The 18,669-nt window shown below is 48.0% G+C and overlaps 3 non-coding genes across 3 annotated transcripts; 2 read left to right on the top strand and 1 right to left on the bottom strand.

The window, feature by feature from the left end:
• The first annotated feature begins 2,643 nt into the window (after positions 1–2,643).
• TRNAT-AGU lies at positions 2,644–2,717 on the top strand. Its single transcript has one exon. It is a non-coding gene; the product is annotated as a tRNA-Thr (tRNA).
• Positions 2,718–5,632: 2,915 nt separating this feature from the next.
• Positions 5,633–5,705, bottom strand: TRNAV-AAC. The gene has a single exon. It is a non-coding gene; the product is annotated as a tRNA-Val (tRNA).
• Positions 5,706–17,364: 11,659 nt separating this feature from the next.
• Positions 17,365–17,436, top strand: TRNAC-GCA. Its single transcript has one exon. It is a non-coding gene; the product is annotated as a tRNA-Cys (tRNA).
• Positions 17,437–18,669: the final 1,233 nt, after the last annotated feature.

The following is an 18,669-nucleotide window of genomic DNA, read 5'->3' as shown; positions in this document are numbered from 1 at the left end:
TAGAAAAGGCTGATGCCTTGTCTCCATCTTGTCTTCATTCCTGCTTCATACCTCTGGAGGGACTTTGCTATAAACTGAAGCTCTGCACAAAGGACTGATGACCCATCCCAGCTGGGGATGTACTCCAGAGACTTGATTTGAACCTGCAGTTTATTCCATCACCGCTACAAGCCTGAACCAAGAACTTTGCCATTACTGTATGTGAAGGGTTAAAATCCATGTGCGTTTTGTATAACAACCTGGTCTATGGATTGTGCCAGCTCTTTTCCAGACCCAAAGTCCAGAGTATGGTCAAGGGACCAGAGGCCTAGCAAATAGTGATCAGCTAAGAGAAAGCTGGGTAAACAGAAAGCCTTGCTTGCTAAGATAGGGCTGGTCAGCAAATTGCCAGGTGTTGGAGCTAAGAACTAAAGAATTGTGTCTTATTCAGAGTTGCAGATTGAACAAAGAATCCCTATTCCTATTGTGTTTGTTTCTTCTGTCGGGAGACGTTCTTCCCACAGATCCAACCTTGAGTTTATGAAAAGTTGGCACCTGTCAGTATAAGATATGGCATCCTTCCACCTCCCTTCCAAGGGACCAATGCCTGCCTTAAGACACACAGAAAACAATCTTTATTGCCATATACTTTAACTGTTTCTTTTCTGTAACCCCTAGGAATGTACCTGTTGGACAATCAAAGGAGTTGCTCCTTCCTATGGATCCTAAATCAGAATTCAACATATATATTTTATACTAATAACATTTTATCAAAGTATTAATGAAATGTTAACTTGCTAACTTGAGACCATGGGTGGAGACATTATCTAATCTGTTAATCATTGGCTAATGTGCTTATCCTGTCTTGCAAAACCTGTCCTGGGGTATGGAACTACCTAGCCTCTCACTTTCCCCCGCCCGTGGAAAATCTATATATTCTATTATAATTAATTAATTAACAGTGTCTCTGAGCCTAATAAGCCCACTCCGCCAGCACTGTGTGTAATAAACTCCTATTCTTGACCTCTACACGGTGTAGATTTATGTCCTTCACAGACACCTGCTGAATAAAGAGGAGATTCAGCATCCAGCTTGGCTGAATGTGTCTCCTCTCCCCACAGCTTGGTGATCTTTTGAGGAAATGGAGACGCCTGCCTTTGCCTGGCTGTACATCGCTTGCAAAAGAAACAGGTCTTTTTGGTGACAAGTGTTGAAAGGAGCCATTAGACAAATGTGGAGCCAGGAAAAATGTCCCCAATTGAACTGGCATCTGTGGATGCTGAAGCCACAACACAGAGCGCTAAACGCTATATGAGAATGGCTGGTGTCAGAAGAGTCTCTACCAAAGCCTTTTGCCACCAGCAGGGGCTTCTCTGTGCACAGAACTCCTGGTAGCGTGATGGCTGCAGGCAGTGGAGAACTCCATTTTGGCATCTCTTTTGTGGTGAGCATCTGCAGTGGCTGTTTAAAGGTCTCTAGATAGTGATCTTTGTGAAGAGCTGGCTGAAGAACCTTCCTACTAACCAGGAGAGCCTGGCTTGGCCTGCCAGTTCTTCCTTGCCGAACCTAGTGTGTCTGTTGGCTCCTTTTTTGTATCTCTTTTCAGAAAAAGAAAAGACCTGTCAGCAGAATCCTTCTAAGTGCTTGTTCAAGACAGAGAGCCTTCCTTGCAGCTAAGTCTTGGTGCCATGGGGCATGCCTCACTGCAGCACCTCCTGCTGACCATCCTAGCAATTACCTCTGGTCCACCGGTGCGCCTTCATCTAGTAGCGTCTGGCCACCATCTGTTCTATCATTAGGACCCATGTTGCTCTCAGGACTTCAGTGTCCTCTTATGGACACAGCCCTCTGGCTGTGCCCCACTCAGTTCTCTCCCCCCTTCTGGGGGGGGGGGTGTCCTCTACCCAGACACTTGCCTCAGTGGCCGGCTGCAGTCCAGGGTGTAGCCACCTGTGTCAGTGGCGACTGAGGCAAAAGGTGTGAACCTCCAACCCTGCCATCTGTTTCCCTGGACCATTTCCCAACAGACCTAGAACCTTCCTCCACCTTTGTATCAGGGCCTTAGTCTGGCAGTAGTCAGCCAGGAGGTCACTCATGCACCCCTTACCCCAGCACTACTCTGATCATAGTGCCCTCCCTGCTCCTTCCTGCCTTCCTTCACAGCAGCCAACCCTCCTCCTAAAACTCCAAGGAGTGACTAATTCTTGCTGTGCTGAGCAGCTCTTTATATATGGGCTGCTCCAGCAAGCCTTCTCCTGATTGGCTCTCCCAATAAGCCCTTTCTTGATAGGCTGGGTTCTGCACAGCCTCTTCAAGGCTGCCTTAATCTTTCTCCTGCTTGTTTGGGGGCAGACAGTCTACCACATGTGGAAAGTGGCAAATGAGAAGTCTGGAGCTGAAGGAAAGGTTACCATGACTCAGAACTGAGCCGAGGTTGCTGTGACTGAAACACAGATCACTAACCATTATCTGATCACAGTGACTGGTGGGAGAGGTACATGTTAGAAGACCTCTGTCTACTCAGCTGTGGCTTTCTGTGCACAGAGAGCCAGACACCTCAAGGTCTGCAAGTCTTGAGGGAAATGGGGAACGTCTGTACTTTAGAATTTGCAGGTGTTGACTTGAACCATCAAATGAAACAGTTGCAAATACATTCTTCAGGCAGGCACCATGGCTTAGCTGGCTAAAGCACCTGTCTAGTAAACAGGAGATCCTGGGTTCAACTCCCAGTGGTGCCTTGGTGTATGGCTTTTGTCTCCTCTGCTCACATTTTCCTGTGTCTTCCTAGGAAACAGAAGAGGCCTCCCTTGGTATCCAAGTCATTGCTTGCTAAGGAAAAGGCTTCTTTGGAGAGAAGCATTGAAACAATCAAATCACAAACCTGGAGTTGATGAAAACGCTGCTATGACTGGTATTGGCATGACGGTTGCTTCAACTGCAATTGCTACAACACGAGCCTGCGCCACACATCCTTGTGATTCCCTGGAGATGTTCACACACACATGTCATGTCACCTTCCTTTTGATTGTCATTGATGAAAAATGGAGCGGTTGGGAGAAAAGTCCCAGAGAGTCGCACCGTGGCTAAGCTGGGTGACTCACCTGCCAGGTAAAGTGGAGTTAGGGATGCAGCTCCCAGTAGTGCCTTAACAAATGTGTCTGCTCTTCCCACCTTTTGGTGACTCTTTTGCGGAAACAGAGAAGACTGCCTCTGCCTTGCAATGCAAATGCTTGCAAAAGAAACCAGTTGTTTTTTCTGACAAGTGTCAGAAGGAGGCACATAAGAAATGTGGAGACAAGGAAAAGGTCATCGTAACTCAACATGCATCCATGGCTCTTGAGGCCAGAACGCAGAGCACTAAGCACTGTACGACCACAGCAAAATCTAAACTTTACACCTTATTACACTAGGCAGTAGTTAGTTCAAGCAATTTTCTCATCCTACTGGATGTTACCCTCCTTAATACATAGAATTCCCCCTAAAACCTGGATTACTGTCCTCAGATGACCTTCATTTTCTCAGGATTCCTGCTGCTTCCAGCATAGGTGGGGGAGGAGAAGGGCAAAAAACATGATGCCACAGTCTCCTATTTTATATCCTTAGTTCAAGTGTCTAGAAGACACTTGCCCAGACATGTCCGGATGGGCTCTGCTGAGTCACTAGGTTGGGGAATCCTCCTGGTGTGGTCTTGTGCAACTGAGTCATAGACTTGAGCAGTCCCCACAGTGTTGTGTTTGGGCATCTGTCACTGAATTGGAAATCCCTTAATTACAATTCCTCTGCTGATTCATGGCTGTTGAACACCCTCCTCGGCAGGGGTCACTAGCAAAATTATAGCCTATTTCAGTAACAACCATACAGCAAAATGCATAACTTCACACACCCTCATGCTATACATATTTGGACAGAATAACCGATTTCAGCAGATCATGACTTTTCATATGATAACTTACATGGAATGGTTGGTAGGACATATCACAGCCATATATGAATGATGACTATTTGAGCTACAGGGAGCTATTTTGAAGTACATCATGTCACAAAAGCCTCTAGAGACTGGCCTTTGGGAAGAGCTGGCTAAAGAGCCTTCTGAGTAACTGAGAGATCCAGGCTTGGCCCTGCCAGTTTGTGCTTGCGAACTAAACTTGTCCGTTGGGCTCCCTTTTTTGTGTCTTTTTCACAGAAACAGAGCAGAAGTTCTTGGCCAATCCTTGAAAGTGCTTGTTCAAGACACAGAGAGCCTCTGTGCTGGGGCAGGGGTAGGGGTGCAGGAGGTGGTCGGGGGTGAAGGTGCTTACCTCAGGCAGCACAGCTCCCAAAGTGACTGGCACACACTCCCCTCCGGCAGTGGCTCCTAGGCAGTGGGATACGGGGGCGGGTCAGCTGTGGCGTTTGCACTCAGGGCTGCAGGGATATGCCGGCCACTTCCAGGAGCAGTGTGGCAGGGAGGGAGGGGGCAGAGTGGGCAGGGAGCCGCCTTAGCGCTGCTGGCACATCTCCGTGTGTTGCTTGGGAAGGCATCAGGTCTCTGTGGGCTGCCTGGGGCAGGGGCAGTGGCCAAGGCTCGGGCCACCCCTTGCCTCCTCTCTCCAGGCTCGCAGCCCATCTTGCCGGCCGACAGGGATTTTAGGGTGCAGCAGCGCAGGGAGCAGGAAGGGCGAACCACAGCGGCTGCCTCCCCCACATGCAGGAAAATGTCTTGACCTGCTGGCCCCACGGACTAAGGCACCAGGCCTCCAGCTTGCCCCATTCAACCCAATGGGTTGATCTTGTGGCCAGAATTATTTGCAGTCGGGATTTCCCCCAACAGTGCCCCACAGGGGTCCAGGGTCAGCTCCAGCACAGGCCACACAGGAAGGCTTAATGCTCGAGCTGCAGTGCATGCTGGGCAGGCTTAAGGACGGGCTCCCCATGGCAGGAGAGAAGAAGACGACTCGGCCCCTGGAGGGGCAGGCTGGGGCTTCCTGGATCCCATTTGCTCACAGCCAGCGCCCTGCCCCCACTCCCATGTCATCAATGGCGCCCCCAGGTCAGCCAGAATGGAGCAGCAGTTTTCACTGCACTAAGTCCACTTACGGCTTACAGGCAACTCCCAAACCCCTCACAGCCCACCATGTCGGCCAGAAAGGAGCCCACTCAGCCTCGCCATTGCTGCTTTTCCTTCCCCCCAGAACCCCGCTTCTCCTGGGCTGCAAGGAGCCACCCCTGGGATGCCAACAGGCAGGCACAGGATTCTGCCTCCCAGCAGCCAACCGCACCTCCCCCGGCTTTGCAGAACGAATGGTGATGCTCTACTAACCCCATTTAGCCGCACTGAGGTGCTTACTTTCTGCCCTGCCTTCCTCAGCTCGACTTTCCTCTTTTGCCCCATTCCTGCCTCACTTCCTCCTTTGGCAAGTCACGCAGAGGAGGCCAGCAGGAAGAGCCGGCCTCCACCGGCCAACCTCCAACAGCAGAGGAGGCCGAGCCACAAGCCTCCAAAAGGTGACACGCCGCACTCCTCTAGGTTCTCCAGCCTGACGCCAAGGTGCTTTCTCCACTGCTGTCAGCACCCTCTGTCATGCGGGGGTTGGAGTTATCCCAGGGACAGGCCAATAGGAGAAGGAGGAGGCCTTCCTGAACAGCAAGGGGATCTGGCAAAAGGAAGCCAGCATGTTTCTGCCTGGTTTTGAACCAGGGACCTTTTACATGTTAGACAAACGTGATAACCACTACACTACAGAAACTCCATTAATTTGGCTGTTGCTCACCCTGACACAGACCGATGGACAAACCTAGAGAAAGTGGTGACAGCCCTTCAATAGGTCAGCTGGCAGAGCAGAGGACTGGAGCCGGGGCTCAGGAAGTCGTCCTTACGTCGCCCTTGTGACTCCAGCTTGAGGGAGAGCTTCTTTTTCTTCCCCTTGCTGACAAAGAGCAAGAGAAGAATGAAAGGTCAGGTGGGCCAACTCGGTGCAGAAGCCCATGCTGCCTTTTCCTGCTGCATAGCCTGAAATGAGGGACTCGTGGCAGTTAAAGGAACTGCTGCACTTTCAGAAAACATCCCACCCGTGCACACAGGGGGATAGAAGAGCCTGTTAGTCTAGCACGCTCCCAACTGAACTACTTCAGCAGCTGCTCGGTTTCTTTTTGTCCTCCTGCTTTTCTGTCTGGGATGTTGTTGTCAGCTGTGGCACAGAAAAAGGACGTCATTGCGAGTGGCCCATGAAGACAAGATTCACTTTTGCCTTCCTTGCTCGGCTTTACTTGCTTCCTCGCCCTATTCCTGCCTCAGTTCCTGGGTTTCCTGAAGGCGACGGGGGGCCAGCAGTACCAGGAGGAAGTTGGGCAGCTAGACCCTGGTGGCAAAAGTCCTGCCGCCACTTGCCACCCCACTGTCTTCTCCCAGTGTCACATATTGGCCACCAGGGACTTGGGGCCCAGCAGCACAACGGAAGGCAGTGGACAGAGCCACCCTCGCCTTGAAGCTCCGGCTCATTAAACCACATCTTCAGTCGCTGATGGCCAATGAGAGACTGACATCGCTTGCTATTTTAGCACTTGGAAATGCCATTGGTCAATCTTTGGATCTCTGTAATGCTGTGCTTCAGTTCATGGGGGAAAGGCGAGAGAAGCGACCTTAGAACAAAGGGCCTGGGGTTAATATCCTAACGCTGTCTCCTACTGTAACACTATTTAATACCGCCCACCCTGTGCTACTGACAGTTCCATTTCTAGATGTTAGTACATTTCAGTTACTGTCAAAATTAAAAAGTTTCTATATGCTTAAAGAAAATGCATTTGTTTTATTTGCTTATATATGGCATGAATAAATACAGGTTTACAGAACCTAGCCTGCACATTTATCATCTTATATGACAGAGAAAATCATGCATCGAAATTGTGCGTCAATATTCATGAGCTGAGCTACAAATGCAATGAAAAATAAGATATTCAAAATTTTAACATATGGAGCGAGGCTGGGGGGGTTCCGAAGACACGTTTTGCCTGGGAGAGGCACTTGGTCTAGGGGAGGCCCTGTCAGGGAGAACAGGAGTTAGTCTCACACGCCTATTTCCAGGCTGTAATCTGTGGGCGCCCTGCTCTGGGGGAGGGATCGTGGCAGCCCAGACTCAGGGCTGGAACAGGCCCCGGATTGAGGGGTTGGCTGCAGGGTTTGCAGCGCTCTGATGTCTCAGACAATGTGTCTCCCCAAAGCCTCAGATCTGCGTCCCCAGAAGGCTCCTGCACTGCCTCTGCTTCTCTCACAGTCTATAGCAAGGACCAGCAGCAAGGGTCAGGGATGAGACATAGGGCACTAGGTGGGGGGCCGAGGCTTCAGGAGCCCAGAGTGTTTGCCTGTCTGGGCATTTTGGCTGAGACCTCAGGGACACATTGTGAGGCAGAATCCCAGGCACCTGTATGAAAGGAGCATAAGGACGTAAGGACGTACGAACGGCCAGACTGGATCAGACTGGGTCCATCTAGCCCAGTATCCTGTCTTCCCATAGCGGCCAAAGCCAGGTGCCCCAGAGGGGAATGAACAGAACAGGGAATCGCCAAGTGACCCATCCCCTGTCACCTATTCCCAGCTCCTGGCAAACAGAGCCTAGGGATACCATCCCTGCCCATCCTGGCTCAGAGCATGTCCTCCATGAATTGATTTAGCTCTTTTTTGGAACCCTGTTATAGTCTTGGCCTTCACAACCTCCTCTGGCAAGGAGTTCTGTAGGTTGACTGTGCGTTGTGTGAAAAAATACTTCCTTTTGTTTGTTTTAAACGGGCTGCCTATTAATTTCATTTGGTGACCCCTAGTTCTTGTGTTATGAGAAGGAATAAGTAACACTCCTTATTTACTTTCCCCACACCAGTCATGATTTTATAGACCTCTAGCATATTTCCCCTTAGTCATCTTTTCTCCAAGTTGAAAAGTCCCAGTCTTATTATTCTCTCCTCATATGGCAGACACTCCATACCCATTTCTGAACCTTTTCCAATTTCAATACATCTTTTTTAAGATGGAGCGACCATATCTGCACGCAGTATTCAAGATATGGGCGTACCATGGATTTATACAGTGGCAATAAGATTTTATCTCTTATTCTCTATCCCTTTCTTCATGATTCCCAACATTCTGTTCGCTTTTTGCCTGCCACTGCCCATTGAGTGGATGTTTGCAGAGAACTATCCACAGTGACTCCGAGATCTCTCACTTGAGTTGGAACAGCTATTTTACATCCCATCGTTTTATATGTAGAGTTGGGATCATGTTTGCCAATGTGCATCACTTTGCATTGATCAACATTGAATTTCATCTGCCATTTTGTTGCCCTTTCACCCAGTTTTGTGAAATCTCTTTTTAGCTCCTCTCAGTCTGCTTTGGACTTAACTATCCTCTGTAGTTTTGGATCATCCGCAAATTTTGTCACCTCCCTGTTCAGCAGATCGTTTATGAAGATGTTGACTAGTCCCAGTACAGGCACCTGTTTCCATCCTGAAAACTGTCCATTTATTCCTACCCTTTGTTTCCTGGCTTTTAACCAGTTATTGATCCACGTGAGGACCTTCCGGAGGTGAACGTAAGCTGGTACATTCCGGTATGGGGTACTGGCAAGAGCGGGTACGCTGTGCCAGCCCGGCCCGGCTTCCCCAGGCTGGTGATTTAAAGGGCCCAGGGCTCCCTTCAGCCTCCCAAGCGCCCCTGGCGGAGCCCCGGGGAGCAAATCACTGCCCTGGAACACAGCTCTCTCCCGCGCTACCAACACAGAGCAGGGGCGGCGGGAGCTTCCTTACAGTGGGGGGTCACTATTGTCTGAACTGTGGCACTCCCATGACACCCCTTCTCCAAGGACCCCCACTCACACCACCTCTCCCCCCGAGGCCACACCCACAGAACGCCTCTCCCCCCCCCAAGACTCCACCTTTCCCCCCTCCATCATTTGTCCTAACAGCCAGTTAAGAGTGGTGGGGCCACGGCCCTCTAAACCCCTGTTCCAGCACCCGACACAGAGCTCAGCAGCAGCAGTGTGTGTGTATGTGCGACAGAGGCTGCTGTGCTGAGCTGAGCCAGTGAGGGAAGCGGGGGCTGATGTTGGGGCTGCCCCCTCCCCCTGCCTCAGGCCTGGTTGCTTGCAGCAGCTGTCTGAACATAGACACAGTGTGCCGACACACTCACTCTCCCCACACACACACTCCCTCTCCCCACACACACACAGTCTCTGCCCCGCCACGCACACTGCAGTTGAAAAGCAGCTGGCAATCTAGTAAGATGCCCATGGAACAGTGAGATAGAGAAACCTGCATCATGTGATGCTGTACCAGCCCGTGAGGCATTGCAAAGCCTTCCCAAAATACCCTGCAGCCAGTTGCACAGCTACCCACAGTGCACTGCTCTCTGTGGCCATCCAAGATTCTAGCGTGGATGTGCTCTGGTGACACAAGGGCATAGTGCGGACATGCAGCAGCTGTTTAATTAAAACACTTTACTTGCGCATTGCCCAATAGTGTAGACACAGCTTGAGAGTGAGACAAGACCCAGCTCCTTTGAAACTAAAGAACCACAGCTTCCTCTGTAGTTGGCAGGATTCAAACCTGTGCAGGGAGACCCCAATGGATTTCTAGTCCACCACCTTAACCACTCAGCCACAACTACTTGGTTGGGGTGCATCTCTCACTGCACTCTAGTTCTGTTCTCACTGAGTGATCAATTCCAGTTGTTTCCTCAGACCAGCTTCCACAACACACACACTGCTGTGCCATTGTGTAAGTGTGTCCAGGGCTGAACTGCAAGAATTCCTGCTCATTTCCCTTCTGGCTGGAGCATGATTAGAGTGTGTTTGTGGTCAATGACGTTGCTGTAGATTGTTGTCCATTTCCTGCCTCGATCATTCACACAGTCCCTTTCCTGCCATATCCCCAGCACAGCAGTGATTGCAATAGCAGGGGGCAGGTTTTCTCTGGGGCACTGAGATTTGTCAGGGGGTTGGTGGCTCCTTTCTTTCCTCACCCTGGAGTAAACTCAGCTTTTAATTCCATCCTTGATGTTTCAAGGAATAACAACAGATGACCGAGGAAAGAGGTGGACAGGGCGGGTCTCAGGGTGGGGCAAAGAGGTGGGGTGGTGGACAGGGAAGGTCAGGGGAGGGGTAGAGAGGTGTGAGCGCTGGGCAGGGTGGGTCTCGGAGAGGCAGAGAGGTGCAAGTGGTGGGCAGGGCGGGTCTCAGGAGGGGCAGAGAGGTGGGGCGGTGGGCAGGAGGGTCTCAGGGAGGGGCAGTGAGGGGGGTGGCGGTGGGCGGGGCGGGTCTCAGGGGGGGGGCAGGGGGGGGGGGGCCGCAGGCCGGCCGTGGGGTAGGGGTGGAGAGGCACCAGGAGGCCTTCAGGGAGGAGAGGAGCGAGCGGAAGGTGGACCAGCAGGCCCCAGCCACAGTGGAAGAGCGGGGGTGGGAAGTGGCCAATGGGAGTGAGGGCAGAGCACAGGTGGGGCCTGAGAGGGAGGCGAACGAGTCAAGGGGGTGGAGTGGGCAGGGCTGCCCAGAGGATTCAGGGGGCCTGGGGCAAAACAATTTTGGGGGCCCCTTCCATAAAAAAAAGTTGCAATACTCTAGAATACTGTATTCACATGGGGGCCCTGCAGGGCCTGGGGCAAATTGCCCCCCTGCCCTCCCTCTGGGCGGCTCTGCCCTCAGCCTCTCCTTGTAAGTCCCCTGCCCCCTAATCATTTTTGTTGCCCTCCCCTAGACTCTCTCCAATTTGTTTCTGTAGTGGGGGGGACGAAAATTGGACTCAATGCTCCAGATGTGGCCTCACTAGTGCCGACTAGAAGGGAATAATCACTTCCCTCGATCTGCCGGCAATGCTCCTGTTAGCCAAAAGGGCTCGTTTCCCCCTGGAGCTTACCTAATTACACCAAGGAGGCACGGAGACAGGAAGACGAGTACCACACCCTTTATTGATCGGTCAGCTGAGCGGGTGTTCCTCTCGGCTAGTGCCAGAGAAAGAGACACACCTTTCATGGCCAAACGGCCTACCTTTATAGCCGGTAACAAACAACTTAGCCTACGTTTGTCTACGTCATTTGGTTGACCTATAAACCCTGTGGATAATTGGGTACGCAGGATACATATATCATTTTGTGGGGGCTACAAGAGACATACAGCTGTTGAGGATACATTTGTCATTCTGAAGGGGACACAAGATACATCCGTTGACCCTTTGTACTAGATACTTTGGATGCATACATGTGAACGCAGCTGCATACACTTGGGGAGCCAACATATACTTGGGGAGCCAAACAAAACTGATAAGCGAAATAGCTGACTTAGGTAGATACACGGCCTTCAGTCTAATGAGTTCTGTAAGCTTTCCAACACAGTTTGGACAAGCATAACATAACTTTGGTTTACTCAGGCCTAATACGGAAAGGCTTCATTAGCACTATGATTTTTCCAACAACTCCCCCCTTTGAGAATACTCACCAAACCTTTTGGCTGAGTTTTCTCACACTTTGAGGCCAAAAGCAATGAAGCTCTGCAGAAATATTTACAACTGCTCCTTTAAGCTTAGTCACCCCAACCCAGGAATGAATGCATGGACAAAAGAGTGGAACCTTGTTCATTTAACAACTAAGGGATCGGGGCACTGACTATAACTCAGGTAGGCATACTCAATGGTTTAATTTCCCAGAAGCCTCGGTGAATAATTTAGTCCCATATGCATCCTCCCCATGGACCCGGCAGGATTCGGTATGTGGGAGCCACACCCACCCTAACCGGTCCATATGCTTGGAAGGAGCACTGTAAATGTACACACTTTCATCCAGAAAGTGTCCAAATATGTTTCCATGACCACAGATCAGATGGTACTTCAGATGTGTCTGTAAGGGCAGTGGGCCAAGTCTGGTACTCAAGATTACTCCAAATGGCCATCAGCTGGTCATTCAGGAAATCCTGAAATTTTAAACATACTAGATCCCACTGCAATGCCTTCCCAGCCTCAGTGATATTCAATACCATCTCTGTCAGTAACTTCTGGGTTATAGAACTAAGGGTGGAAATGACATGTAACTCACCAGCTCCAGCCTGTACTTAAGATAGCTGAGCTTAAAAAATAAGGCTAGTGGCCCTTTCTAGTCGGCCCAATTTCTTATTATGTTCTTGGCTTTGAAAAATAATTCAGATGACTGCAACACTATTGGCCCCAGCCCACAGGGATCTGGTCAATTCCCCTTTCTCCAGAGGAAATAACCCAGGCTCTTTGTTGTGCTAATCTAATGGCAGCCCCTTGTGAGCAATCTGGGTATGTAAAAGTGATCTGAAAACTGGATAAAGGCAATGTCATTTAAAATCCAATTAGGGAGGGCAATACATACTAAAGGATTTATCCAAAACACAGGGCGCAGCCTGTAGAATAAACCCCAAAATTCAATTAATACCACATTTCCAAACAGGATCCCACAAGTTTCTTCCTGCCAGTGTAGAATTTTTGTTTCTTTACCAGGGTCAGTTCTCAATGTCCTTTTTAGTCAGGAATTCTTGGACTTTGGCAATGTCAGTGGAGTGAGTGTTTTTTTTTTTCTTCTTTCCCCAAACAGTTGTAGTTCAGCATTCTACAGGGGAGGGATTAGGAATACACCAGCCTGTAATGGTTTTTGATTCTTCTAGAAAAGTTCAAAGGCACAGTAGGTCTGTCAGCGGACAAGGGAGAGGTTAGCTAGCACGTCACCTTGTCCTTTTTCCCTGCTGTCCAGAAGCACAGTTGAACTAGAAGAAAGAATAGGCTAATCATATAGGAGAGTTCTCCTGATGTGGACGGGTCTTTTTGCAGTGAGAATCATGGGTCCAAGCAATCAGTTTTTGGCATTTCACAGCGGTGTTGGTAATCAGCAGGACTCAATAAGGGCCTTTCCAGCGTGGAGCCAAAGCAGTCTTTTGTTGGTGGACCTGTACATTGATCCGGTCTCCAGGTTCCATGGAGTGGCAGGGCTGCTAGGGTCTTCGGGTAGTGCGTCTTTACCTGTGTAAAAAGGAAACCTAACACATTGCATTAGTGTCTTTGCAGATTGTACAGCCCCCCTTTTCTGGTTGTTAGCCAAGTGTCCTTGAACGAAGTCAGTGTATTTTTTTTTTTTTTTTTTGGACTGAGCTTGCTAGTTAAAGTTTTTCTCATTTAACTCGTTCTTTTTCCTTTCCCCTTTTTGGCTTCCTTTTTTTAACCTACAAAGGAAACTTTTACTTTTTACTTATACACCTTTTGTTAACAATGAACACATACACATTGCTGTTATACAGTACATTAGTCTTATTATTTAATGTATGCCACATATACCCTTCTACTAAAATAACCTTATTACAGAGCTTTGGAACAACAAGCCAGGACAAGCACACCCACTTTGATGAGTTCATTTAATACAAGCTCTAGTTCAATAGCTTCCCACCATCCCCAGCCCTCTGGCTAGAAATCTGAGGTAGCCAGAAGGATCCCATGTACAATATGGGGAGTGGGTTAACTTTTTATGTCCTTGCTTCCAAAGACTGTTAGTATGCAATTTGGCCAATGCAGTTTTTTCTTTTACTTAAGAAAATACATAAGACTTTAGTATATCACATTTTTCTGATGTATCCAAACACTTTGTATTTTAAGTTGAACAAAACAAATATCTGCATTTCAATTCAAGCCTTCTGATTTATTTCAACCAGACCATCCCATGAAAATATTAAACAACAATTCTGGCCACTTGAGACAGACACCACAAGACAGAACATAAACACAAAACATAATTTTTACTCTGCCAGTAAATCATGGTATGTTGTATGCTGTTTAGCTGGCATTAGTTTTCTTTGATTATCTGAAAGACAAAAACAAAGGTCTACCCTTCTGGGCAGTCAATTATTGCTTAAAATATACAAATACCCTTGTTGATTTTAGGCAAAACAGGGGAATTACCCCATATTTTCTTGTATATGTTTTATAGGCAGCCCAGGTTTCAGTGGCTTTTACCTTATCAGTTAGATAATTTGCATTAATACAGATGCTTTCTGGCTTGCTTTTTACTTTTAACTCCTGCTTTTAAACACTGAAAGAAAACATCACCACTTATAGTGCCTTAGAGCCTAATAAATTTTCATTTACACAGCACTGTATACATTCTTTAGCTAATTCAACAAAATTGTTCATAGCCAAATGATTGCAATCTAATAATTTCTTTGCCTGAATTTATTTACAAACATTTAAAAAAAAAACACCAAGAACTTTTCTCTTTAGCATTTTTACAAAGTTCAACTACTATTCCTTCCAGCAACTACAGGGTTAACTCTTCACTTTCCTTCAAATCACTTGCTCTTTCCTTATATCACTTGCTTTGTCTTTCAACAGCCACTTACCAATTCAAATCACCATTTCAAATATCCTTCTGAGTATTTGAAATCCCCATGCTTATACTCACTTACTTCTTCCTTCCACGAGACCCTCAAAAGTTTCCAACCTGTTCTCCAAGCTCTCTGTCTGTTGCCCGCCCGCCTGGGCTGATCCTTTTTTTTTTCCGCTGAACCGTTTCTTTCATGGGCTTCTGCCCCCACCCTTCTGGTCTTTTCCCAAAACATTTTATTCACAAGACGACCCGAGTCCTCCCTCGTGAGGCTTGCCACCTGGGCAAAACGCATGGCCCACTGGCGTTAACTATTTAATTGCCTCTTGTAGCAAACACACTGCTGTTACGGTGTATGCTGAGCACAAATGGTTACATTTTAACAAGTCCCTGAAGGACTGGTACTTGCTTAGCCAGGGCTTCCTTTTTTCCAACTACTCTATTGCCCAGTCCTGCTACGACTGGGGGTAGATCCTTTCACCTGCCACCCTTTCTGGTCAACCAGGGTGGAGAGAGGAATGCTAAACCCTTCTCCAGTTCTCAGACTTACTGCAGCTGAGAATGGGCACACCTTTAATTATGCAATCCTCAACATATAACACCAACATAACCAAATAAAACAAACATAAAACAACAAGGGTAAAACAAATAGATGGTGTAAATTCTACAGGGTTCCCCCATTCTCTATTGCTCACCAAACTGTGACAAATTTCTGTTACCAATTTATGCCTCATGTCAGGTGATCAAACTGACACTGCAGGACGTTGCAGGAGGATAGAGAAAATACACCATATAACCAAATTTTAAAGCTTCATTAAAATGATAAAACAACAATGGAGAGTGTTGGGAATGCTCCCACATCACTCAAGAAAGATATAAATGCCCCATACTTACACATATCCAGACTGGCCACGTCTGTATATAACATTCAGAAAAGGGAATAGGTGGACGGGAGATTATCCTGTATACAGCTTGTTCAGAATTTCCAACATGCTTCCGCTCTTGGGAAGGCTGTTCTTTTACACCCTGGAATCTCCTGCGGTGTCTCTTTCAGAGATTCTAGTCCAGGTCAGCTACCTGTGGCTTCTCCAGTGTCACCAAGCCACACCAACACCGGCATCCGTCACAAAGTCAGACTGTTGGATCTCACCAAACAGTTAAGCTTTGCAAATGTAATCTCAGTTCTGTAACTTGTACTGCCTTTGGTTTGCTTGACCTTGAGCATAAAACAACTTTCTTTTTTTTATCTCTGGGCGAAGCTGAGTTTTAAATTAACCCGTTTCTAGACAAATTGCTCACACTGTGTCAGAGGCTTTTCTTTGGTGATTAAAAGCTCCTCTGAGATATATGATCCTATCTAGATTAAAGGTACCTTTTAATGGGCATTGTTTAGATGGAGCTTCACGTATAAAGATTCCAATTCTCTAAATACCTGCAGGTTTTAGAACCATAATGTACGTACATATAATATGCTGGGGTACCCTTAGGGGTGAGATGGAATGTTTAGACTGTCCCTTACCCACACGGAAAGAAGGGGAAGAGAAGATGGGTTCACACGCTCCTAGACCCGATTACAGTTTTGGCTTCCAGCATACCAATAGAACAAGAAACAAAAGTACCCTACCAAAAGAAAAGCCAGCCCTGGGGCTGCTCTAAGTCCCAGTAATTGTTCAGCACGGCCCACGGACTCGTGGAGTTAATGGAATTATTCATTAGCCGTGTCTGAACCTAGGTACCTTAACCAGAAAGCTTTTACCCACACACACCTTCCTATTTGTGGGTTCCTTTACCATTAGGGGCCCAAGGTCCCAACCCTCACTCTTCGGCGTTAATCCTCAAACCCAGGAGGTAACGCACTTACCACGCCCGGAGTGGCCACGTCTGGCAGGTGGACTCCTCTTCTGGTACTGTCTTGCCTCCGTGTCGTTTGGAGTTCTCTATGGAGGCGTAGCCGTCCCGGCCGATTGCGGCGACCCGGAGCTCGAGCAAACCAATAGCTCAAGGTGGCCACTCTCCTGAGCCGTCCTCGGCCGCCGGTCAGCGCCCCCAACAGGGAGAGAAGTCCCGGCGTGGAGTCGCCATTTGTTAGCCAAAAGGGCTCGTTTCCCCCTGGAGCTTACCTAATTACACCAAGGAGGCACGGAGACAGGAAGACGAGTACCACACCCTTTATTGATCGGTCAGCTGAGCGGGTGTTCCTCTCGGCTAGTGCCAGAGAAAGAGACACACCTTTCATGGCCAAACGGCCTACCTTTATAGCCGGTAACAAACAACTTAGCCTACGTTTGTCTACGTCATTTGGTTGACCTATAAACCCTGTGGATAATTGGGTACGCAGGATACATATATCATTTTGTGGGGGCTACAAGAGACATACAGCTGTTGAGGATACATTTGTCATTCTGAAGGGGACACAAGATACATCCGTTGACCCTTTGTACTAGATACTTTGGATGCATACATGTGAACGCAGCTGCATACACTTGGGGAGCCAACATATACTTGGGGAGCCAAACAAAACTGATAAGCGAAATAGCTGACTTAGGTAGATACACGGCCTTCAGTCTAATGAGTTCTGTAAGCTTTCCAACACAGTTTGGACAAGCATAACATAACTTTGGTTTACTCAGGCCTAATACGGAAAGGCTTCATTAGCACTATGATTTTTCCAACACTCCTACTAATCCAGCCAATACGACCAGGTACCCATATTGAATGCAGACCCAGCAATATTTGATAAATTGGTTACTGTCCATTCAGGAGTTTATTTCCCACCTATTCATAAATAATGAAGATGCTCTAAGCGGAGGGGAGAGAGCTGTCCCGTCCGTGTAGTTAATCCATCTCCCCGAGAGGTGGTAGCTCTGTCACTGGGGGAAGCTATGGGGGTGGGTGTGCAAGCTGTGGTGTTTACATGGATCTATAAATTTAATCAAACCCCATTTTTAAAAGCACTGTGGTCTGGGAACAGAACAGGAGATCTCTGAGGCAGGGCCTGTCCTTCAAAATCTTTAAGATCTCTGACTTACCTACACAGCAGTCATGGGGGTAGAGCTCAGTGGTAGAGTGTTTGACTGCAGTTCAAATGGTCCTTGGTTCAAATCCAAGTACCCCCTTACAAACCTCTTCCTTCAACAAAAATAATGGGATTTCCATTATGTTCAGGAGTTCCACTGAATAGGGATTCCTGAAATGAATAGAAAAACTCAATGTTTTCCTGTGCAAATGCATAAAAACCTAGCAAACATGTCCCTTCACTGAAATCAGTTCCAATCCTCTAAAGGATTAAAGAATCCTTATTGAGGTTGCAGGAAAAAACCATCCCGATGTGTAGAAAGAATAGTAAATATGGCAGGCGACAAGCTTGGCTTAACAGTGAAATCCTTGCTTATCTTAAACACAAAAAGAAGCACAAGAAGTGGAAGATTGGATAAATGACCAGGGAGGAGTATAAAAATATTGCTCAGGCATGCAGGAGTGAAATCAGGAAGGTCAAATCACATGTGGAGTTACATCTAGCAAGAGATGTTAAGAGTAACAAGAAGGGTTTCTTCAGGTATGTTAGCAACATGAAGAAAGTCAAGGAAAGTGTGGGCCCCTTACTGAATGAGGGAGGTAACTTAGTGGAGAGGGGATGTGGAAAAAGCTAATGTACTCAATGCTTTTTTTTGCCTCTGTCTTCAAAAACAAGGTCAGCTCCCAGACTGCTGCACTGGGCAGCACAGCATGGGGAGAAGGTGACCAGCCCTCTGTGGAGAAAGAAGTGGTTCAGGACTGTTTAGAAAAACTGGACGAGCACAAGTCCATGGGGCCGGATGCGCTGCATCCGAGGGTGCTAAAGGAATTGGCAGATGTGATTGCAGAGCCATTGGCCATTATCTTTGAAAACTCATGGCGATCGGGGGAGGTCCTGGATGACTGGAAAAAGGCTACTGTAGTGCCCATCTTTAAAAAAGGGAAGAAGGAGGATCCGGGGAACTACAGGTCAGTCAGCCTCACCTCAGTCCCTGGAAAAATCATGGAGCAGGTCCTCAAGGAATCAATTCTGAAGCACTTAGAGGAGAGGAAAGTGATCAGGAACAGTCAGCATGGATTCACCAAGGGCAAGTCATGCCTGACTAACCTAATTGCCTTCTATGAGGAGATAACTGGCTCTGTGGATGAGGGGAAAGCAGTGGATGTGTTATTCCTTGACTTTAAAAAACCTTTTGATACGGTCTCCCACAGTATTCTTGCCAGCAAGTTAAAGAAGTATGGGCTGGATGAATGGACGGTAAGGTGGATAGAAAACTGGCTAGATTGTCGGGCTCAACGGGTAGTGATCAACGGCTCCATGTCTAGTTGGCAGC

This window comes from Mauremys reevesii, linkage group 14, assembly GCF_016161935.1.
Source record: "Mauremys reevesii isolate NIE-2019 linkage group 14, ASM1616193v1, whole genome shotgun sequence".
In the NCBI taxonomy this organism is placed as follows: Eukaryota; Metazoa; Chordata; order Testudines; family Geoemydidae; genus Mauremys; species Mauremys reevesii.
This window is presented reverse-complemented; position numbering and strand designations above follow the sequence as displayed.